General features: G+C 42.5%; 1 protein-coding gene across 3 annotated transcripts in view; it reads right to left on the bottom strand.

Annotated features, from left to right (window-relative positions):
- Positions 1-25,706, bottom strand: part of PDE11A (phosphodiesterase 11A) — a 255,148-nt gene that overhangs the window by 225,359 nt on the left and 4,083 nt on the right. The window lies entirely within an intron of this gene.

Here is a 25,706-nt window from a genome sequence, read left to right on the forward strand (position 1 = left end):
ATTCTTACAGGGGGTCCAGATGACATCATCTTCATCTTGTAACCCTCCCATGTTTTATTACTGCTTCTCCTCTCCTTTTTCTTTTCAACCTCCCAAAAATTGCTTATAAGGAAAAGAGAGAAGAGCTGCACAATGCCTTTTGATTGTTAGTGCTAGGAGCCCTCTGCCTTGAAGCACCTACAGTATCAAAAGAAATATCTAATCTGGTTTTTTTTCCCCCCTCCTTTACCCCAATCCCATTGCCTCCAATGGGAGGGAATTTATTACACCAGTTCTTGGGATGGCACAGTTTCCAGCATTGTTTAGGGGCTTGTCAGGGGAACATGCCCCCAAACCACCCCATGTTTGGCCCCACTGTCCACACAACACTGCCAGCAGGGCAGCCACAGCAGCAGAAAGCCTCAACATTGCCCAGGAAGTTTCTTGTGGACGTACTTCACCCATGGAGTGGGAGGTCCACAGCATCCTATGGCCCTTGTGATGCCCTCCCAGGTATCACAGGATTGCGCCCTAATTGTGCTTTGACGTTCAGGATGATTTGGCTGGGTTTTCCCCTTTATCCACTCTCTCTCTCTCTCTCTCTCTCACACACACACGCACACAAACACATAATTATATTACAAGTGCTTATATATTGGGTCTTGTTTGTGCCTCAGGAGCATACTTAATATTATTTGTTTCTACAGAGAATGCTGCATTGTGATCACAGACCAAGCAAATCTTCCCGTCTGTTACTTATGTGAGAGCTTCTTTTTTTCAAAATCCTAAGATAAATGATTTTTAATAATGCTATCCAGGGCCTGGCTCAGGAGGGGGCTGAACTCTTCCTACAATATGCTCAGTACTCTCAGACCAAACTCTGCCCAGTACTCAGGGCTCCACAAGACATAAATAAGTGTTCAAATCAGTACTAGGTAAAATTATGCTTATAAAATAGCTCCTCTTTTGCCTTCATAACACAGGTAATGAAGTGTATTACAAGGCAATTAAGCTGAGAGTAGGTGTCATATGGTCATGAAATGAAGTATCATAAATATGAAATTGAAGAGCATTATATCAAGTTATCACAATCAGACATTACTTTACTGTGTTTGAATTACCGACTAGAATTCAATTTTATTAGTAGGGCTAAAAAGCGGATTATTGTTAAGTTCTGTGTTAGAAAAGAACCAAAATGCACGCAGGAGCTAATTCCAAAAAAGCAAGACTAGGAAGGACACGCTACAGTTACCGGGCTTGCTTAAATTATTGATTCATTTCTAGAAGAAAGCATGAAAGCAGTGAGTCTCTAGAAAGTGAGTCTCTTCAGTAGATGATAACAGAAGGCACTGCGTGTGCAGAAACAGAGTCAGACTTACCCTAAGGCAACCCTCGGCTGTCAGTCTAGGCTCTAGGGCAGGTACGGGCAAAGTTGCTCCTGGAATCTACTTTGTTTTTTTACCAGAACACCAAAGTCCACTGGTGCAAAATCGGGGAAGAACCAGATTCAAAATGGCTGGGCAGGAGGTGGAGCAAGTTACCCCACAAGTCATACATTGGAGCCACAGGCGTTTAATTTTTGTAAAGTTGGAGGGTGACAGAGACACTTCCCCTCAGACACACACCTTCAGCCCCACCTCCAACTGGTCTGCAATGGCACTGTAACCACTGTCACATGAGGAGCTATTTTGTTCTTAACATTGTTAAACAAATGGGAGTTAAAAATCTTTGCCGATCCACGGCAAGTCACTCAGAGATCTATCAGTAGATCCAGATCTATCTACTGGATAGCTCTTTTGATCCAACAGGAAGTTGTGAAGAAAGAGCAGTACCAGCTCCAGGATTTGGTGGTCGTGGTGACTCAGAAAAGGCCCCCTCAGAAGGCTCATTAACCTGTAAGAAGCAAAACTCTGACACTGACTCTGACCTTCTTGGGTACTCAATGCAAAGTGAGAATAGAGGTACTGTTGGGGGTCAGTGGGTCCTTTGCTAGTCAAGGGGCTCAACATTTACCCGGCCCAGACACCATCTGCAGCCAGCACAGAGAAAGAGCACAGACGGAGTCCACTGTGTCCAGGATGAAGTATGAGCGACACAAGGGTGGCTAAGCAGCAGCTACCCTTGGGGGGGAAATTCTGGAAGACGTTGAGATCAACATGGAAAAATTAACAAAGAACTAAAAACAAACAAGCAAAGCAAAATTTAGTTGATACGTTGTTCAAATGGCAAATGTGAGGATGTCTGGCACAAAACTGAAAAATAAGAGAAGAGGAATCTGATAAGCGCAGGTGTATTTATTTAGGCAGCCTGTGAGCTGTGTCTGGCTCACAGTGGCCGTGTTGGAACCATCCACACTTATAGCCAAACTGCTGCTGTTGGACACTCTTATCCTGTTAATATTTTGGCTCGCCATAGAAATGTGACAAGACTCTTCTTGCTCTACCTTGCATGTCATGGCCATTTGGTCCCACTGTTTGCAAACTTTTTCACCCTCTGCACCCGACTAGGTATGTGCATATATAATTTGCCATCTTAGGGTAACGTTTTATGGACTGTACCTTAGCACACAAACAATTTGTGCTGCTTTGTTTTCTAATCTGCGTCAATTCCTGCAACTGAGGAGAAACTGTCAAATGCAATGGTTTGGCCCTGGGACTACAAATTGTACAATTTCCAGTACTTATACTGCAGGAAGCTTTCAACTGCAAGGAAAAAAACACTGATACTAACAAGTGATGCTGTTACTAGCTCATGAATACCGTTTTGTACTGTGTATTGAAACTGTTATGTCTACACAGCTTAATAGAAAAATTATATTACTGTGGTACCGAGAAGAGGTTATTTTTCATGTTTTTTTTAATGTAGGAAAAGTTAGCTTTAGTATGACTTTTTATGAACACCTCTAACCCTCAGGAGCAGCTTTTCATGGGGCACAGGGGGCTACAGCAGGTAGGAGGAATCAGCAAAACTCACTATCTTGCCCCACCCCCTTCCTCCAGCACAAGTCTGGATTCAATACTACATTTATTATAGAATGAACAGACTGCCGTGGCAAACCTGCATACCTTCCAAGATTTTAAAATCCCAAATCCTGTTTGCTAGTTCTGCTTACGATCTAGCAGCTCAGATTTAGAAAAGTTATCTTATGCATAGTCCTACACACACTTACTTGGGAGTAAGCTCTGTTTAATTTATGTCCAAGTAAACATGTATAGGAATGCACTGTTATCTTTGCAAAGTTATATTAAGTCTTTGTAAGACCTCTGCTTTGATCAAGCAGCTCAGATTCTGTTAAACATGCAGCCTGCTCCTAGACATCGAGTTAAATGGCACTGACTCCCAAGAAAGTGTGCATATATAGTAGCCTTAACGTTCAAGATCTGAGCTTCCTAAACTGAAGCACTCTGCAACACTGCTCGGCTTCTTCACAAGCTAATTAGCGTGCAATGAAACTGAACAGCATTGCAGCGTACTTTCTTGGATCCAGAAAGCACAGCTCTTGGACAACTGAACAACCAATAACATAACTTGGATAACTTTTCGTAAAGTAAAAATAACTCGAACAAAAGCAAAGGGGGTAGCAACAGTTTCACTGAAGAAAAAACATGCAGCCTGTGAAGGTTTTCTTACTCCTGCATGAGGACCAGCCCTACCATTAGGCAGAGTGAGGCAGCTGTCTCATACAGCTCATTTTGAGTGCCATGGAAGGGCAGCAATTGTTTGTAATTTAATGTATTATTATTATATTCTGAGAAAGAGGCGCTTGTGTGATTTTCTATCTCAGGAATCAACATTCAGTATGTATTTATTTTAAATATTTATATACTGCTCAACAAGTTTATGAGCAAAAACAACACACACCAAAATTTTATAATATGAAAATAAAAATCTAAAACATTAACAGAATAAAATAGTGATAAAACAGTGGAGGATGCTATCAATACGACAGATCTAAAAATTATTTACAAATGTTAACATTGAAAAGCCTGGGAAAATAAAAAGCACCCAAAAGATCATAACATAGTTATGTTATGACAGGCAAGCCTGTCTGGAGAGGGCATTCCATAACTGGGATGCCAACATTGTAAAGGTCCTCTCTCTAGTAATCACTTGCCAGACCTCATTTGGCAGGGGAACCCAAGAAGGGCCTCAGAAGATGATCCTATGATCTACGTAACTATATGTTGGGAGGTGGCGATATGCATCATTGTCATCATTTTTTTTACAAAATCAATGTTAATGGCTCCTTTCAAGCCATGTGACTTTACCAGCTGTAGCTATTGGCCATAGATGGAAAAGATACCAGAGCATTATGGAAGCTGTAGTTTCTTTAGCTCCATTCTTGCTGCCTCCTCTAAGTAGAAGGCACTACTGTTTCCTCCTCTGCCATTTTTATTGCCCTGGCATTCAGAATACACCTTAACTAGGGAACAATGGCCTGCAGCCAGGTCTAAAACTGGCAGGCATTTTATAGTGAATAGGCTTAACTACACTGGGCAGCTTTGTTTGTTGGGAATTTAATGTCCAATCCCTTGTATACTTCTTGGGAGTAAATCCCACTGGAGTAAATGGGACTTGCTGCTTAACAAACATAGATAGGCTGAGGCTGCATATGCACGTGCTATTAAAGACTGATCAGCTTTTGTAATCATATGGCTTCTCACTAGTCTGTTTTTCTGGATGTCAACCTGCAGTGGCTAAAAATATATTTAGACACAAAGAATTACTCATGCAGACACAGGCATCTGCCGAAATCCTGGGGGGGGGGGGGGGGGCAAAGCTGTACAGCAGTTTGTAGTAATTCATATGCATAGCGTGCACCGCTGCAACACGCCTGTGCACTTTCCACGTGTGTGCTCTTTGTTGCTGAGCATCACATTCTATGACAATTAGCAGCCTTCACATAGTAGTAGAAGGTCCTGGGAACTGAACAACACTAATGCAGAACAGTGTTATATTCAAGAAGCATCATGAACTCCAACAAAACTTTATTTGGAATGAGGGATAAAAGAAAACACCTAAGAACAAGAGACAAACACTCCAAATGCACAAACACAGTACAGCTGTCTTAAGAATATCATATCGTATATTTTATGGCATCACTGCCCTTATCATAACATTGACAACTTTCCATGACTCTTCCGAGAATGATTTCCTTCATCTTGGAAACATTGGTGGACGCTTTCTAAAGCAGTCTTCCCCAACCTGGTGCCCGCCAGATGCTTTGGACTGCAACACCAGCATTCTGGACCACAGGCCATGCTGGCTGGGGCTGATTGGAATTGAAGTCTGAAACATCTGAAGGGCACCAGGTTGGGGAAGGCAGCTCTGAAGAGTAGCAGTGGGGTCTGTGGGAAGTGTCTTTAGCAGTGGAAGGGAAAATCAGTGTGCTGAATCAGGTTTTAAGGTTCTAGAGGAGCCTGAACTACTTCATTTTACTTTTCACATTGTTATCAACCACTTTTTACATCAGCTAATAACGCAATTTTGCATGGCTTGAATGTTGAACTACAGCAATGTTCTTTTGGAATTGCATACTTTTCCTTGAATTGTACATTTTGTGTATGTTTGCACATTTTAAAAAAGCCCTGATAGCATTAGACTATCTATTTCTGGTAGATCTGGTGACTGGGCAGCCATAAAGCCTGGTCACCAGGTCTACCAGGACAGGTAAATCTAGCCTCTGAGAAATCTGTATACCAGGTCTACCCCTCTGTTCTTTCTCAGTGGGCAAACCTGGTGTCCAAATAATGTCTTCCCACCCACTACTGAAACCCTCAGTTCTTTCCATGTTCCCTTTGGGCCAAAGGCCACTACAGGGTTGAAGGGCATGGTTAATATTGGGGTGGGGTGACCTGGTCAGGTTGCAGCCCACTGCTAGGCTCTCTACAGAAAATGCACAATAGAGTTAGGTACCTTCACAAGACGTTTCTTTACTTCTACAGTACATGCAGAAACACTGTGGAGCTGCATGGCACATTGTCTCAGTTCCAAGGCCAACACTAAGAGAGAGATATGGGGAGCGGTTCCACTTGGGCCTCCTGCAAGAGCTAAAAATGGCAGGCTCTCTTGAAGCTATGTATCACAACAACCCATTAATGTCTAACCCTTAATAAATTGAACTGCTGCTACAATCAATTTCACAGCCCCACCTGCATTTCCCAAAAGCACCAACAACACTGGACTATACTGCAGAGTTGTCATAAACTACTCTAACACACGCTCACCGCAAAATAATAACTACACTGAGCTACTTTGCAGGACTTGTGCAACCCACTTCTCAGCCACAGCCCTGCCTCCTGCAATATGGGTATAATAATGAAGTTTATCTGCACATATTGTCAAGGTAATTTTTAAAATGTTTATAAACTCAGAAAAAAAATTAACAAGAACCTGAGTTAGAAAGATCACAGACTCCTGTCTTTGCTGCTACTTTTTGTTTTTAGGTTTTTGGACACTACTGTCCAAATCCAGCTACAGGAAACTCCTGGATTTCTAAATAGTTTTTTTATGAGGCTGCAGTTATTTACTAACACGGAAGAGCCCCCAAAGGCTTAATACACCAAGAAGGGTTACCACACCCTGATGTTGTTGTTGTTGTTCAGTCGTTCAGTCGTGTCCGACTCTTCGTGACCCCATGGACCATAGCACGCCAGGCCTTCCTGTCCTGCGTTCTCTCCCGGAGCGTGCTCAAGTTCATATTCATTGCATCCGTGATGCTATCTAGCCATCTCATCCTCTGCCGTCCCCTTCTCCTTTTGCCTTCAGTCTTTCCCAGCATCAGGGTCTTTTCCAGGGAGTTTTCTCTTCGCATTAGGTGGCCAAAATATTTCAGCTTCAGCTTCAGTATCTGTCCTTCCAATGAGCAGTCAGGGTTGATTTCCTTTAGGATGGACTGATTTGACCTCCTTGCAGTCCAGGGGACTCGTAAGAGTCTTCTCCAGCACCACAGTTCGAAAGCATCAATTCTTCGGCGCTCAGTCTTCCTTATAGTCCAGCTCTCACAGCCATACATTACTACTGGGAAAACCATAGCTTTGATTAGACGGACCTTTGTCGGCAAGGTGATGTCTCTGCTTCTTACTATGCTGTCTAGGTTGGCCATAGCTTTCCTCCCAAGGAGCAAGCGTCTTTTAATTTCATGGCTACAGTCACCGTCTGCGGTGATCTTGGAGCCCAAGAAAGTAAAATCTGTCACTGCTTCCATTTCTTCCCCTTCTATATGCCAGGAAGTGATAGGGCCAGATGACATTATCCTAGTTTTTTTAATGTTGAGTTTCAAACCAGCTTTTGCACTCTCCTCTTTCACCCTCAACAAGAGGCTCTTGAGATCCTCTTCGCTTTCTGCCATTAGGGTGGTATCGTCTGCATATCGGAGGTTGTTGATAATTCTCCCGGCAATCTTAATTCCGACCTCTGATTCATCCAACCCGGCGTTTCTCATGATGCACTCTGCATATAAGTTAAATAAGCAGGGTGACAATATGCAGCCTTGTCGTACTCCTTTCCCAATTTTGAACCAATCGGTTGTTCCATCTCTGGTTCTTACTGTTGCTTCTTGACCCTCGTACAGGTTTCTCAGGAGACAGGTAAGGTGGTCTGGTACTCCCATCACTTTAAGAATTTACCACACCCTGATAGGAGTGTATTAATCATTGCTGTGACTTCATTCATTGGGTAAAAACACTAAAAGGTGGAAGCCAGCTAGTTTCTCACAAAATGAATAGGTAGAATAATGGCCTTACATTTTGCCTCATATCTTGGGTTCTACAAGGGCTAGAGACTCCATTTTTAAAAAATGAAAACTGGGAATCTGGAGGCTATGGCTCATCCTCAGGGGATCAATTGCCCCATCTTGCAGATGCCCATGAGCATTGGTGAAATCTGGAATGGCTATCCTCATAATGTGAGTCAGCCATCTCTCCCTTTACGTTCTCTTTCAACACTTGCCCAGCCTTCATGAGTGAAAGCATAGGGTTTCAAGGTGCTTTCACATACCAGCATAAACAGCCCAATCCTATGCATGATTACAGATGGGCAGCTGGGGACGGGGGGAGAGCCACAAAAGCCAGTGTACGCAAGGACAGCATCTTCCCTTGTGATTCTGGGGCTGGAAAGGATGGTTCTTTCAAGCAACCCCCTCCCCCCACTTCCCAGGTGGGTGACATTCCTGTGTTCTCACACACACACACACACCCCTCACCTGTGGGCTGGGAAACCACTCACTGGTTCACTTTAAACTAAAGAGAACTCAGCCAGGGACCTGTACCAGGTGGAACAGGATGGGAAGTCAGTGCTTTCCATCTTCAGTGAGGGATGCTTTATGAGGCAGGCGCTTCCGCAGGCTACCAAACCGAAGGCCTCACAGGCCGCGGGGCCACCTGGCTGGGCCTGTCTGAAAGCTGGTCTCACTGCCCCTTCCAGGTCCACATTCTACCATTTGCACTGCAGCAACTCCCAAGCGAGCTCACTCCGCTCCTAACCCAGGTGTAATTTACTGACCTCCACTTGGCTGGCCTCACCCGCCTGCGTTGTGGGAAACTGGACAGCAGAGACAGATGGGGCAGGCATGTGCAGCATGAGGTACTGTTGCCACTCTCAGAATGGAGCTACTTTAGTGTGGAGGAGCTTGGTCGTGCTGTTGCCGGCTACAACCTCTTTGCTGTACAAGGACGCTCTCCGCAGCACCAGTTAAACTCAAGGGCATCCCCACTCCCATGTTTACTTTACTGACCTCCTGTCCTGTCCTGAGACTTGTCTGTATGGCTGGAAACTGAAAGTAGAGATAGACGGGGCAAGCACAACACGAGCGGCCACTGTTGCCACTCTCGGAATGATGTCATGACTGGAATTGGGGGGGGGGACGACAGTTGCACCCCCTTACCCCTATGAGCGGACGCCCATGGATGCAGACTGATGTAAATTTGCTTCAAAAAAGTAAAATCATCCCCTTGATACCAATTATTAAATTGAACCTTAACTAAGGCATGTCTTCTGTTAGCCAGCCCTGCTGCCACATGGTCACCTGAATGTAAAACTCCCGTTAGTGTGAGTTGCTGGAGTTGTCGTCATTCTTCAAGATTTTGTTCCATTTCCAGGGCCTCTAGCTGTTAAATCTCCAAGTGGAGAATTTATGTGTTCTTGTCTCCAGTTCACTTGCATTTAGATGCATGGATATGAACACTAAGGCCCCATTCAGTGCACAGCATGCCATTTCACATGCTGGAGAGGTTCATTTTGAATGGTTGATAAGTAGGTCAATCATATCTTTAGCTAAATGAACAAAGACTCCTTTGGTGGATGTTTGTTTTAATCAGTAGAGGAGTGGTTATTGCAGGACAAACAAATTTAGCAAGCAGAAGAGAGCTTGTGTGCCATAGTCCAGGTTCAGACTATCAGCAGGGGAAACAACGCAGCATCAGTTGTTTCCCCCACCCCCACACATGCCGGATGCACAATGGGGATAACCCTAATTACCCGCGCGCAGCATCGCAGGTTACCGTGTCATCCAAACCCAGCGTGCGACACAAGCATAATGCATTTTCACCCACCCTGCAACCCAAGGCTTGTAGTATGGGTTGTAGGGTGGGTGAAAATGTACTAAGCTCATGCCGCATGCTGGGTTCAGGTGACACGGCAACCCACAATGCAGGAAATTAGGGTAATTCTGGACGCATGACCAGCACGCACTAGGGAAACAACTGACGCTGTGTTATTTCTCCTGCTGATTGTCTGCCTGGACCCATAGTGTGTGTGGGAGGCTGCAGTGGGGTGGGAGAGTGGTTTGTGATCCTTAATATTGGAACATGGGCATGTCCCTACTTTTGTCTGTGAAATGTATCACATTACTACATTTCAGTAGTCTCATAGAAAACCTAAACGCATGTGGTAAGTTTCTACAATATTATACCTCCTGGGCAGTATCCAATGCTGCCACTGTGTTAGCAGGAACATCCACTAGCACAACAGGAAACTACTGATTCCAGAATGGAACAAGTCAGTGAAGTTTGCAGAAGGTTCTTTAGCAGGCAGAGAGACCCTGAGAGTTTCAAGAACCTTAACTAGACCAACCCTTACTTCAGCCAACAAGCCTGTACACCTTTCCCATAGTTTAATGTAGGAGCGGCAGTCAGCAGTAAATGTTTATCTCTAGCGATGGCGCTGCAATTTCTTAATCCATATGGTAAGCCAAAATTTTCACATTTCCATAATGCATGCCTTGAGTTATTTCCCAGCATATGTCACTGATACTCAGACAGAGAAAGATAGAAAAGGTAAACCAGGGTAACTACAGTGTATTCAGCAAATAATTGGGTTGAAAGTAGACAGGACAAATAACTTAGGAATACATTTATAAGTATTATATGCCATGAAATATAATGTCATAGGTAAGCCTAAGTTGATGGGATGGGGTGGGGTGTCAATGAGATGGGGTGGGGTATAAATATAATAAATGAAACAAATATATACAATCTGAAGATAAACAAGCCAACAAGAGTTCTGAACTGAATCTAACACTGACAAAACCTCAAAACTACTATACAGGAAGAAAAGGCAATGAAAAGCTATTCCAACATTGAAGCTGACCTTTAGTTCAGTCATCTGTACTGAAAGACGTAAAATATGAACCCACAACAAGGAGGACGTCATTGACAGAGTTCACAGTGTCTCACTCGGACATCACGTTTCTTCAGATCATGGTGGTTAGAGACCAGGAACAAGCCTCAGGCTTGCCTACCTCCCAGCTCACACAGAGATTTCCCTGCCCCTTCCCATAGTTTGCTATTATCCATAGTTTCCTGTGATGCCCAAACTGATCAGTGCTGACTGTGATTGCCCTAAATGATTTTTGTTTCAGTTTTTGCAATTTACTTCAAGCTATGGGGTAGTATCCAATGTTAGTCCTACATAGAGTAGATCCATTGAAGTAAATGAGACTTAAGTTAATCATTAGTCCCATTCATTTCAGTGGGTCTACTCTACATAGGACTAACATTGGATACTACCCCATGATTTGAAACCATGGTTTGGCAGCAATTCAGGAGAAGATAGAAGAGGAAAAGTTCAGGTTAGGGAGCTCACGCCACCACCTCTTGAAGAGATCCCAAGGGATTGATAAGAGACCCATTGGGGTAGCCTCTTCCCCACCATCCCAGGCACTATTGAAGACCTGTGCACTATGAAGGTAACAGAGAAGAGAAGCGCAGACTGGGGAGCTCATATCATCAGCTCCTGCAGAGAATATCAATGGCCTGAGACAATATTGCTGCTTATTTTGTCTTCTGTAACTTTTATTTTGGGGTTTAGTGTTTTAACTGTAAACTATCTTGATGTGGTATAGAAATACAGATAATAAGTAATCCCTGGTTAGTGCTCTGATTCAGATGTTATGGCAATCTAAACTTATGGCAAACCTTGGAGGGGAGAGGGTAGTTAGGATAGGTAATGGAGGGAGTGATCCTGTGTTGAACTGAGCCACATTTGCAATATTTTAAAAATCCGTGCTGGGCCAGTCACCATCTTTCTGCAAAACCTACCTCACAGGGTTGTTGTGAGGATAAAGGGGAGAGGGCATATAAAACACCTTGAACAGTCTGAAGCAGGGGTGCAGAACTTATTTGAGGTGAGGGGGGAGATGACCTCCAGCCAGCCCTTTTGTGGGCTGAATGACAAAAGTGTGTAAAGTTTAGAGAAAGGGTGGAATAAAACTTAAATAAAAAAATAAAGCAAACCCAGATTCATGTGAACGCTTTTTCTCTGTCCCCCATATTCTAATAGCTGGCCTTTGTTTAAATCTTTGGCACGTATCACATGCACCTTTTGTTTTGTTTTGATAAATTAATTCCATATTTATTGCTTAGTTTAAAAATGTTTTATGATATATTCTTTCCATATTGTTTTTCAATACATGAAAGCAATGCTGGTTTGATAGCATACATTATTCATCAAAATAGGAACATGAGTTACAATGTCTCTGATGTACTTAGTACAGTCTAAATAAATTAGCTTAAGTGCAGCAATAATTTGGGAAATAAGGGCCAAAATATTACAGGTCTAAGTAGCAATCTCATTACAAACATGGAAAATGAATAAAGGCTGCATAATTGCTCGTATAATGATTTTGCTATCATTTTAAATATTGCTTAACTTCACATAGGAACATGGGAAGCTGACTTATACAAAATCAGGTCATTGGTCCATCTAGCCCAGTATTGTCAACACTGATTTGCAGCAGCTCTCAAGGGTTTCAGGCAGGATTCTTTCCTCACCCTACCTGGAGAACCCAGGGATCGAACTTGGGACCTTCTCCATGCAAAGCATGGGCTTTACCACATTGAGCTATGGCCTCGCCCCAAATTTCCTATGGCAAATGAATACTTCCCTTTTCTTTATACAGCTGTGTATTTTAACAAATATTTCCCATACAATTACCAACTTTATACAAATGCATGTTGAGAATATACAGCTATTCACTATTAGCATTATTTACGTACAAGTAATTTTTTTCTAGAATGAAATAGTGAAAAGCCTAAAAAAATAAGAGGCAAACTAAACTTGAAACTTGCCTACATTTTCACCAAGAAACCTGAGTCCAATGAAAGAAACTTCCCTACCTAGTTTGTATGTCTAACATATTACGATACTATTCACTGTTGTCCTTTTTTAACTAATGCAGAATGCACCATCTCAAACTGGTTTGCAGTTTTATTGTTTTAAGAGGCAGAAATGCTATAGATTCAGGGCTTGATCCTGAAGAATGTGCAATAAAGGTACCTTCTAATTTTGCTTTGCATTGATAGGTTTTGTTTTTACTTTCAGCACGGTTCTTGTAATTTATAAATGGGGGTGACATTTGCTTACTGTGGAAAGTGGACAAGAAACCTTTTTGTGAGCATTGTGAGTGGAAATCCTTTTCACCTTAAATCTTATGGTCAGGGGGATCCAAAGAACTGTGAAACTGACAAAAGTGAAGGGCCATGCTTAGATGCTTACCTGGAAGCACCCTTTATTACAGGAACTATTATGAAAGTTTCTTCAATCACAATCCAAGTTGGACATTCCTGGTGCTGAAAAATCTGATTTTAAAAGATCTCACATCTGTTCTATGTTTCTTTGGGAATATTGAAGTAGTTGGCAGTGTGAATTAATATTGATATCAACTACCCAATCCATAGAGTTAAGGTTATATGATATAATTACCTTAAGGATGAAAATGTACCATGAAAATAACCCCAAGGTATAGTATTTACCACAAGAGGAGTGAATCCATTGTAGTTACAGCTAAGACAACTCATTTGAATGCTGCCATGTAGCCTGATGCACAACTCTGTTAAAGCAAGTTTTATTTAGATTTAAACTGATGTGGTTTAATTTATTCCAGTGGGAGTCAACCAGTTTAAGGGTGCATTAAGACAGACAGCTCCTTGAACCGCCAATCAAAAGGCATTGGGTGCTTGAAGACAGAGGGCCCCTAGCACTGGCAGTTAGAAGGCACTGTAAAGCTATTCTGGCTTTTCTTCTTAACAGATTTTATGTAGTAAGGAAAAAGATGGAAGAAGCAGTAAGAAAACATGGGAGGGTCATGGGTAGAAGATGACATCATCTGGACCCCCCGTAAATGAGGCCGGGCAATAGCATCATAAAAGCCTCAACTGGAAGCACCCATTGTGCTGTTATTCCACCATTTCCTCCCTAGCGTAATTTTTTGTGATAAGAAAAAAGGGAGAAGAAGCAGTGGGAAAACACAGGAGGGTTACAAGCAGAAGACAACATAATCTGGACCTTCTGAAAAATCTGTGTTTAAGGCAGGGTAATTGCATAAGAAAAGCCTCGCTTGGAAGCACCATAGATCTGTTTCTTTTGAACGTGGTTGTTGATTAAACCACTTACAGAATACCCCTACACGAGCACCCTAAAAGCTCAGGAACCTATATTATCTGTGATTCTTCAGATATGGAAGAAATGTGGAATTTTATTTCACAGGAGACATTATTTCAATAGCAACAGTCAGGTCAGTAGTCTGATACGTGCTCACGTAGAATAATACAAACTTATCAGTATAGGAAAGATATGGGCAGTCCCATTCCTGTGCAGACGCTGAGGTTGGACTAGGAAAATCTGGAAGAAAAGATGCCCTGACCCTGGATGTGACCAAAAGTAGGGCTGTCCCAAGACATTTTGTTGCCTGAGATAGAATATCAAATGGCACCACCCTCACCAAGTCAAGACACGTAGTATCCAAAGATGGTTAAAGGAAAGCATGGGATGGCATACACAGGGCAGGCTCATTCATCTGAGGCATTAAGTTTAAAAGTCACATGTTTTGAGAGAAAAACAAGTGGATTCTTATTTGCCAATAATGAAAAGCAACCCCAGAAATAATGCTTCGAATGTATGCATTTGTGGACAATACACCCGAGGACAAATATATAAGCTATACAAAAGAGTAAAACAATATGTGATCATCAATGTTATGTATTTATTACATTTCTATTCCATCCAATAGCCAAACCTCTCTGGGCAGTTCACAACAGATGAAGAGCAAACATTTGTAGAATATGATTAAAGCTGCAATCCGAGATATATATATATATATATATATATATGTCAAGCAGTAAGTCCCACTGAACTCAATGAGGCTTTCTTCTGAGTAGATATATAAACAGGATTGCACTGTAAAAAGAACTATCTTTTTTCAATTTTATTCTCTCTTTCTTTATAAATATATGCAGCGCAGTAAACTCTGTCACCTGCATTGAGTTTTTAAACAAACTGTTATTCATTAATTTTTCAAGTTAGCTCCTGTGTTTGTGATGACTTCGTCTCCAAAGTACCTGCCACTCTATGTTTCGAGAGCAACTGGATATTGCTGGAATGGATCCAGCACTGTCAGCTATTATCTGCTTATTAAGAGCTAGTGGATAAACACATCCTCAAATCTTTCTCATACACTGCACTTGCCTCCCAGGACCTGCTTTTAACAGCTCTTTCATACTGGAAGAAGCACAGCACTTAGCCTGCTAATAACTAGTTACCCTGTACAATAAAATACATTTCCCGTCTGCCCATGACTTCCTTTTATGTAGTTGGCATCATCATCAAGGAGCACCCAATTAAAGGGTATGCAAGGAGTGGGAATCTATACAATTGTTATTCTGTTCCAGGAAGACCTAACAGCTAGGGGCTATAGTCCATCTGCATTATACTATCAGAGTAGACACTAATTATTCAGACAGCAAACTTGAAGTTCACCCCATTATAAACATGAGGCAGAAATGTCACCTTGGTCCACACATGCAGCAGAATGAGGTGGTAGGCTCCTGAGATGATAGACTGCACCACTACAGGTTGCAGGTGGGGGGAGGGGGCAAATTTTTGAATACTTCTGCAGATTGGAAAAAAAAACACTCCCTGCAAGTTAACAAAAAGTAGATGAGGGATTATTTCACCCAGGGGGTTTGCACCAAAACAAAGTCCCTTGAAACAGGGGTACCGGGGGGAGGTGTCATCTGGTGTTGGTGGGGGGCATTGACCAGAGCAGCAGCAACTTCTTTTTTACTCTTTAAAAAAAAAAGAGTACTCTTACTCTTTACATCACCTGTGAAGGTGGCCATGGCAATGGGCTACTTCTCCTCTCCCCTCCTTTCTGGTTTTAAAATGAAAGCCATAGTGCTTGGAGCTTCCACCATCACTGATTTAATTTTAAATGCAGGAGGGGTGGGGGAGAGGAGAGGAAGCCCTCAGCCACTACTTCTCTTGCTGGCAACATCTTTTTAAAAGTTTAATCCCTTTTACAGTCACTGCAGGTTATAGCGACTTTGTTCTTTGTCAAGACCCCATTACAGAGGAAGCCAGCTGAGAATCGGATGGGTCACTTTCCAAACCCAAGAAAAAATTAACAAAAATGCTTTTTGGAAAGGGGGAGGGAGGAACCACCATCACTCTGGTAGGTGCCCCCCAGATAACTCGATAAAACAGATAACTGGATGAAACAGTTCAGCTCCCCACCCCCACCCTTCCCAAAGTAACTGGAACAGCAGCCCCAATTTGCCACCTGCAGATGAAAGTGATGAATTGGGGCAACCATTTTGGTTCAACTCCTAAAATTATGAGGAGTAATTCATAATTATAATTTCATAATTCATAAAATTATGAAATTATAACTCCATTGTGTTCCTGCTGTGCTTTTTTTTTTAATGTGCAAGAAAATTATTATGTGGGGAATATTCAAGAATGTGATCCTAAACCTGCATCTGAAGTGGTACGGTCCATACCAAACCCCACAGAATTCCACCAAAAATTCATTCCATGGTATGCAGAGATCAGGCCTCATTGACACCACCCTGGGCAGCCACCATGGAAAAATAAAAGCATCTATCAGGACCTGTGGAGTAGCTTTCACCTGGCTTTAACAGAGGTGTTTGTGCAAGTGGCTGATGTTTAATGGCCTGTCTTTTCACAGACCACAGCTGCCAGGATGTTGTTAGAAGGTAGCAAAGCAATATCAATTTCCGGGCACTGTACAACCAAACTAATTTCACAGAATACAATTTCACTTTGAAACCGGCTAAATGCTGTCACTGTTTTCGAGCATCAGCAACCAGAAGGCCTTGGGGCCGAATCCAAGGCACTGAAGCTACAGTATCATTTGACAAGCCAAAGGTAAAAGACGGGGGTGGCGGTGTGGGGTGTGTGGATGTACAGGATTGTGGCAGCTGTAGCAATGGAATTTGATGGCAGCCACATTCAAATGCAAATACTTGAAATCCCAAGAGAGGAAAAGCTACCAAGGAGGGTGTAATTAAGAGGAAGGAAACAGGTGAGCACAAAATGAAGGGCTATATTCAAAGTTACAGGAGCAGACTTCCACTCACACAAACCAAACATTTCCTATCCTTTCCTCCTCTCCACAGCCTGTGGTGCACCCCTAAAATCTGCTTTGGAATGTCCTCCAACCCTCCAGAGCAGATCTGGTGGGGGCGGTGCAGGAGGCTGCAAGAAGAGGGTTATCCGCTCCTCTGGCACATGTAATTCTGTCAGGAGATGGACACAATTGCATTTCACCCAAAATATTCTCTGCCCCCCCCCCCACGGCTTCTCCACAATCAATGGCACCCTCCCAAAACAGCTTTTCCAGCAAAGACAAAAAAAAAGTGGGGGTCATTACACATTTGCATGTAATACGTAGTTTGGGCCTGAGTAACTAAAAACTGCCTCTCTACATATGGGAATGGAGAGCGAAGCTTTGATGTGCCCCAATCTAGCTAGCAGTCTAGATGCAGTGCTCCCTCCAGGTTTTTTAGGGCCTTTGGGCAAGATGCCCTCAATGGGCTTCCCTCCATCAGTGAGCCTACCTTCTCACTGCCATCACCAGCTGCTATTGCTCCACCTCTTTCTCATCATTGCTTCCACTTGCTTAACAGGCAGGGAGCCAGTGAGTACGCAGTTAGTGGCACCTACCGCACCTCCTTCTCGCCGCCGCCACCGCCGCCGCCTGGGCCAGAGACAGAAGCAGGCAAACAAGCAGAATGCAATTGTGAAGTAGAGGAGCAACTCTAGGGGGCTCTTGTCAGTGGGCCCCTTCTGGGGTGTGACCCTCAGCAGGTGCCCGACCATGCCTATCCTTGATGCCAGCCCCGCTTAGGTGCATGCACATTCCTAGCTGGAATGGGGAAGCATTTGCCCAGGTGTGTGCTATGTATGCAGTTTCCCAGCCTGATCCAGCAGCTCAAGCTGTGCGTGTGTAGCTCTATAAAGGAAGCTGTAGTAATGCCATCAGCTGTTTGGCACCTTAAGGGGAATCTAGTTCCTGCTCCCAAACAACTGATCAGCAGGATTCCAGCTTCTTTTACAGAGTTATGCATTCATACTGTTGGACTGAGGTCAGAATATGTGGCTTCTAAGGAGTCTTGAGGTCTGCATTTCTCTCTTTATAAATTCACACCATTGTGATGTGGAATCAAGTTGATCTCTATACTGGCATGAAAGAGTGCTTTCCTGCAATTATAGGCATTGTTTGAGACCTAAGTATACCAGGACTTGCTTTTACCAAGATTTCAATGTTTTCTACACTTCTTTACTTGAGCAGAATTTCAAGTCATTCCATACGTCACCAGGAACACAACACAATTCAAAGACAATCAATAGTAAAGCCCTTCATTGACTGCAATGGCAGTCTGATCAGACTCCAAGGAAGGAAAGCAGATGGTTGGGGGAAAAAATACAGTGACAAATGCACCCAATCCTCTCCATTTTCCTGTGGAACACTGAATATTAAACACTAATACTTCTCCCTAAAAACATGTTTATGTTCTGAGGCATAGTTTAAAATAGCTATTAATATTTGCTTATTTAAAGAAATGTCTTAAAATGAAGCATCCTTTCTAAACACCTGAATTTTCTATTTCAATGTGGTTATTCTCCTCTCCACATAGGAAGTAGGTTCAAATATGATCCCTTTTTTCCATATCCATCTGTTGTTCTGACATAGCACTGATGATGCCTTTTCACTTCACTTATGATCAATCACCTGCATTCAGCATTAAAGGAACTGTCAAAAAATCACCACAACTGCTATTAATTTTTAAGCAGCATATTGTCAACATTAGTGATGATCTGAAAGGAAACATCTGTTGCTCACTTGTGTTTGCTCAACACCACAGCATCTTTCTAGCCCCTTTATTCTTTATACACAGTAAGAGTCTCTCCTCTTCAAGTAATATTCAATTGTCAATTATCATGCATCTCCAGGAACAAGGGTGTAAACTGAGGCTTACTGAAAACCTGCTGATTAGCAGAAATAAAGCCAAAATTTCCCTTACTACTTACAAACAAAATTCATATTTTAGATATGCAGTGCAATGGAATTCACTACTTTTCCAACAAGAAACTGAACCAAACAGAAGTTACTACAATGAGCAATTTCCAGGCAGAAATCTATTTGTCTAAAACACACAAGTGTCACCACATCTCTACTCTGAATACAAGAATTCTACTAACAGTGTGATTCTATGGCCCATTTCACCAACTGGAAGGCCACAGGATACCAACTAGGTTCCCTGGCACTGGTGGATCCTAAAGAGACACTAGCATTAGCTCTACACCAGCGTAACATCAAGATTGTGCTGACATAACATTTTGCACGCATGACACCACCGGTACAGGGGCCAAAAAGGGGCAGTGCTGTGTCAGGGAAGGAGCAGGACTTAGTCAGGATCCTAAGCTCTCTCAGTCCTTGGTTCTACCCCCAGCAACAGCATAATATTACACTAGCAAAAGCAGTGGCATAAGTCAAAACATACTTATTGGACAATGGAGAGCCAAAAATGACTCCCATTCACTTCCTCCTGCTCTGCCTACACAGTTATAACAGATCATAGGATTCTAATTAACTTTTCGGTCAATCACAGCACACCTACAACTGTATATAATCCCCTGCCAGGAAACCCATAAACTCAGACGATAGGGCACATGGCATGGGGATATCGCGTTCTGGCTTCATGTCATGTGATCTTAGAGCAGAGATGGGCAGAGATGGGGCTGTCTATGAGAGGGGTACTCAGCGGGTTCTCCACTGCCATAACCTTCAAGGTGCAGAGTCTGCACCTGCTCCACCCTTTGGCAAATTCAGAGAGCTGCAGAACCAGCTGAATATTATGTTGCGCTGTTCACCCTTCCTTCCCCGCTGTTTGCCAGCTGTGTGTTTGGAGTATAAGGAGATCTGTGATGTGTGCCAGTGACTGGGTTTGTGCTGGGTTTACCACAATGGTTCACACGAAAGTTGTATCTTTTGTATGGTGGGGTAGGATAATGTCATGGAGGCGTTTCCTCATGACTGTGCATGAACTGGCCCCTTCCATACAAGGCTAACGTGGGGGCATCATCAGCAATTAGTGTGTATCAGCAGTGGTCACTGGGAGAGCGTTTGCCACTGTGACTGCATTTTGTACAGTTGAAAGTTATATCACTTAAATTAACCTTTGCTGCTGGTTGTGCATAGAATCCTGACTGAATTACACCACTATTAACAGGACATTGGCATAGGAGGATCCTAGGATGGCACTGTCCATTTGCAATCCTGAGCATTCTTATCTGGAAGAAGAACCACTGAAATCAGTAAAAATATTTCCATATAAACCTATTTAACATGGGGCTGCAAGAATCACTTGTTCCTCTGACACCCAAAAGAGCAAATCAGCTTATAGATATAACCTCAGAGAAATGAAAAGAAACTTAGACCCAAGATTTTAGTTTTGTTTATACTAATCTATACTTCATGATTCTCTGTAAATGGCTGTACTTTTTTAGACACATTTGGGAAGTAGGACCTTAGGTGTATAAAATAAAAATTGTGGGTTGTACAATCAAAAACAAAAGCCTTATTATTTTTTCACTGCTGTGCCAACTTTTCCTTCCTGTGAAAAGCAAGCTTTTAATCATCATTAGACAGAAAAGTAGAATCAAATCATCCATACAACAAATAAAGTTTGCTCCAGTGTGGCAGCCTTGACTCTCTTGACATTGATTGTTTGTGTGCTCATTCTGGCCATCCTTCTGCTGTCCTTACTTGTGCTTCATGCAATATTATGTAGGTGTACCATGTGCTTCAGAGAGCCTTGAGCCTAACGTTATCCATCACTGTGATAGGCAGATGCTGTCAAGGATGCATGAAGAATGGAGTAAGGAAAATGATAATGCTTGATAAAAATCAATGACTGACCCTCAAATGGAATATTGTGTGTAACACTGTGTATGTGCAGGGTGGGGTGTTGTTGTTTTTTACCTCAAATGGAGAGTTGTGTGCCGTACTATTTGTGTTTTAAAAAAAGAAATTCAGAGAAAGACAATGAGGTAACATACTGGAAAAACTGGAATGGCTTTCCCAGAAGAAGCTGATTTAATGAACATGATAAAACATATTTCAAAGAGCAAACAGTCAAAGCAAGAGCCTCTCATCTTCTTCACTGATCATTCTGTGGTCCTGCAGGGCTCACTCCACCTGTGGCTTCAAGTGAGGCCACCTAACTCCTCCTATTGTGTTCATCCCAGTGTCTATGGAAAGTGGGTGCGGTAAAGCTAGCTGGCTGGAAGCAGCCCACAGGGTAAGAGGGTACACCCTATGCCTATAAGAACATGAAGTCTTAAGGAATGGTTTTTGTATGACAAGGGGGGCTGGTGGCTATGAGATTCGAATCCAGGTGTGAGCAACTTGTGGCCCTCCAGGTGTTGTCAAACTGCAACTCCTGCCATCCCCCACCATGAGCTATGCCAGCTAGGGCTGATGGGAGTTGCAGTTCAACAGCACCTGGAGGGCTATATAAGTTGCCCACCTGTGCTCTAATCCAATTGCCAAACTGGCTACTTGTGAGGATCGATACTTGTACTAATCATATGGCACAGGCTGTGTGAGAAATAAAAAGAGGAACTGAACACATAGGCGATTGGATAAAAGCAATCGAATGCCTGCCTACAACAATTAAGAATCAAACGTAATCTTTATTTGGTGATGGCTGACCTGGAATGCTGGAATTGTAGGACTTTTTTCTCTCTGAACAAGCATAGGATTGCACTCTAAGCAGCTCCGTGTCTCAAGCTTGTTTGACTTTAGAAATTAAACACTCCTCCTCATGTATCTGGAACTCCTCTTTGTAACTGAACTGTGTTGTATTTTTTCTGATGTACAAAGGGAGTAGGACTTAATCCTCAGGATTAGGTTTCAGAGAGGAAGATAAAAAACAGGGAAATTGATCAAGTGCTTGGCTTGCATGAGAGAAAGCAATTCTGATAATTATCCTATCTTTCCTTTGCAAAGTGAATCCTTGGTCAATTTCAAAGTCCAAACCCCCTCAGGACGCATCAAGGCATGATGACTTTGACTCCTTAGAATCTGAATAGTCCTGATTGAGAAATGAGTCTTGCTCCAGTTCTGGAAATAAGAGGGACATATGGCTGAATCCTCAGGCTCAGACTACATAAGTGACCTTCCTGCACTAGATGAGGAGCCAATACCTAAAGGTTGTACTTCCAAGGTATGTATATAATGCTGAACAGGTTTATTAAATATTGCCTCTTGCCCCAGATCTTAGTCTTAAGTATTTCACAGCCCATCTGTTCCCTCTGCCTCCAAATGAAATGCCTTGGAGCAAGGACTCCCAGATTTTCACACTGAGCCTGTCCCAAAATCAATAAAATGAGTTTAAGTTTTATATTGTGTCCCACAGAGCAATCCACATCCATTTTATCTACTGAAATTATAAATGGCATGGTAAAGGCTTACCCTACCTCCAGTGATTTCACAGACTAGCAGGTTTATATATATAAATATATATTATGTAGGGATTTAACATTTTGTCTACTATTCACTTAAATCTACTTCATAGGCAGGGGTGGGCAACTTGTGGCTCTCCAGTTGTTTTGGCCTATAACTCCCATCATGCCTCACCATTGGCTATGCTAGCTAGGGATGATGGGAGTTGTAGGCCAAAACAACTGGACAAGTTTCCCACCCCTGTACTAGAGGAAGGCTCCAGAGAAAAACTTAGAGGAGTCATGGGATAACAGGACAGGTCCTCTTATGGATTAGTAATTTGTTAAACAACAGGAAACAGAGTGTAGGACTAAATGATTTCTCCCAAATCAGAGAGAAATAAAGATCTCTATTGAAACCCATGTTGTTTATCAATCATCAGGAGTCAGAGGTGAGCTGTAAAGTGGCCAAATTTGTGGATTAAGTGCGATGGCTGAAGAATGCTGGAAGTTGTAGAACTTATTTCTGTTTAAACATGCATAGGATTGCACCCTAAATTATTCAGAATGGGGAAAACCTAAAACTATCAAGAGCTTTAAAAGGACCTCTCCAAAGTGGATGAATGAGCAGAAAAAAAAGGCAAATGAGATTCAGGGTAAGTAAATGTAAAATGACGCACATTGGGACAAAAAAATCCTAACGTCACATATCGGTTAGTGGTGTCTGAACTAGCAGTGACTAAGCAGGAAGAGATCTTGGGGACACAGTGGATAGCTTAATGAAAACATCAACCCCATTTGTAGTAGCAGTGAAAAAGGAAAATTTAATGTTGGGGATTTTTAGAAAAGGTACTGAAAATAAAAATTCCAGTATTTTAATGCCCTTATATAAATCTATGATATGGCTTTGAAATCATGGGTAGAGTTCTGGTCGACCCATCTGAAAAGGGTTATTGTACCACTAGAAAAGGTGCAGAAAAGGGCAGCCAAGATTATTGGCAGGGGGTGGGGTGGAGATCTTTCCCTATGAGGGAAGGCTAAGCAAAATTTATGCTTTTCAGTTTAGAAAAGAAAAAGACGACTAGAGGGGAATGTGACAGATTTACAAAACTATGCATGGTATGGAGAAAGTGATATAGTTCCCCCCCCCATCCCTCCTCTTTTAAAACAACAGAACCAGGAGTCACCCAGGGGAGTTATTAGCAGTAGATTCAGGAAAGACAGAAGAAAGTGCTTCTTCGCACAGCACATGTAATTCACTACTACAAAAAGGTGGGGCGGCCACTGGGTTAGATGTTAAGGCACTTTCATGGATTATTTAGCAGCTATGTAACTAAGTGGGACCTCCTGCTTAGAAGTGGTATGACTCTGGATACCAGGTCCTGGGAAGTAATGACAACTGAGGGCTATTCCCTTCATGACCTCTTTGTGAGCTTCCAAGAAGCAGCAGGACTCTTCTTAACTCCCACTCCTGCAGACTCTCCCTGGTGAACTCTCCCTAGTGAGCCCAATGTAGCTTTCCAATGCGTAGGAAGATAAGGGAGGGTGAAAGATCTCATGCAATATCATGGCTCTTAACATTAGACTATCAGTGCAACCCTAAGCGTCTACTCAGAAATAAGCCCCACTGAGTTCAGTGGGACTTACTCCCATGTAAGTGAGTATAGCAGGGGTGGGGAATCTCTGGCCAAGGGGCCCTTCAGGCCTTTCTGGAGTCCCAATCTGGCCCGCTGAGGTTTCTCAGATGGCTCCACCCCTTTCCCTTTCCCCCCAACCAATCATGTTGTGGTTTCCCAGATTTTGTGCAGCGTTTCCCTATTCTAAAAGGTCATAATGCCTATCCTACAGCTTAGCTATTGGCAATAACAGCTTTAAGCTACAATATGTTGGTATCTTCTGCATTTTTGGCTCCATCCCGCTAGCCTTTGGACCCATCCCTTTTGTCTTCAGCCCCACCCACCACTGGAATACAGCCCTCAACCAGAGCTTTTCCAAAAGTGAATTTGGCCCTCAGGCTGAAAGAGGTTCCCCACCCCTGAAGGACAGGATTGCAGCCTAAGTGAGATTTCCTTTTTTCATATCTCAGTTTACAATTACATAGACAACATCAAATTCAATTTTGCAGCTCAGCTGACCCAGGTATCACATATATTTCCCTCCTAACAAGAAAATGTTAACAGTACTTCCTGGAGCTCTTGTTTTTGAAGACCTGGACCTCCATGGCTTGCATCTATATTCTTTACTATTCCCATTTTAGAAAGGGGAGAACTGAGAGGTCACCTAACACTTGTCCATAACTGCAGTACAAACTGCAACCCAAGTCCCAGTTTATTGAACAAGACATTCTAAACTGCATCCATTATATAGCATGCTGTCAAAGTGTATTTAAAATACAGCATTACGGCAACACCAGCGCTGAGCCTTACTCAGCCATATAAACCAAATCGCACCATTTTACTCCAGTGAATTAAAACAGATGGAAAACTACCACCTGGTTCTCTGTTCTCAATCATTAGGGACTACTTTTACACACAGTAGTTGAGAAAACCAAGGGTTGTATCCAATGTTAGTCGAACTTCAATCTCATTCATTTCAGTGAATCTACTCTAAGCAGGATTACTACTGGATGCAACTGCAAGTATAAAATACCTGTATAGCATGTACGTTTCGTATTGTGCATGTGTGTAGAAATCAGTACACATGTGAGCTGGAGCCTTGCTTGTATTTTAAAAGGATAATGTAGCAATTTATATATACATGCTCCCTTCAAAATTTACACATGGTATGTGCATTCTGTAGTCAGGTAGCTGAGCTCAGGTATACAACTTAAGAACTGGCTGTAATATCGATCAAATGCCCCATATTCATAGAATCACTTCGTAGCTGTGTGTTTTTTTTCAGCCTGGATTTCTTCATGGTAACCAGAATGATTTATAAAAAGCCTAAACTATGATGTGATGCACCACTACAAACCTGTCTTGCGAGAATGAATTGTGGCATACAGAATTGTGATTTATCCTTAAAAATGACAAAGCTGGGAAAAATGATCAGGCACTCTTGCCCATTTAGGAACCTAAATATTTGATGATGGTGCCCAAGAATTCTGACTCCTCCACACCCCATTCCTGCACACAGCTGGAATTTGGTTCAAATTAGATTTTGGAATAAGATAATGTTTCCTCAGCTCAGACAATATATGGTGTATTTATCTGTTACATTTGTATCTCACCCTTCTTTCTGAGATCAGAGACCAATGTTAGTCTCATAACAGCCCTGACAGGTTAGGAAGGGCAAGACAAGACAAGGATAAGGACTTTCTCAAAGCCATTCAGTGAGCTTTCCAAATGAGCAGGGCTTTGAGCCTAGGTTAAAGCCCACATTAAAGTCCAAAAGTCTTATGTACTGAATTTTACAGATAACTGTAACACACATGGAAAACGGTTAATGCTGATTGGGGTGGGAAGGTGGGGGTGATGCAGACA

This window comes from Heloderma suspectum, chromosome 1 (genome assembly GCF_057233095.1).
Source record: "Heloderma suspectum isolate Gila_16-S chromosome 1, 16-S_ref, whole genome shotgun sequence".
Taxonomy (NCBI): domain Eukaryota; kingdom Metazoa; phylum Chordata; class Lepidosauria; order Squamata; family Helodermatidae; genus Heloderma; species Heloderma suspectum.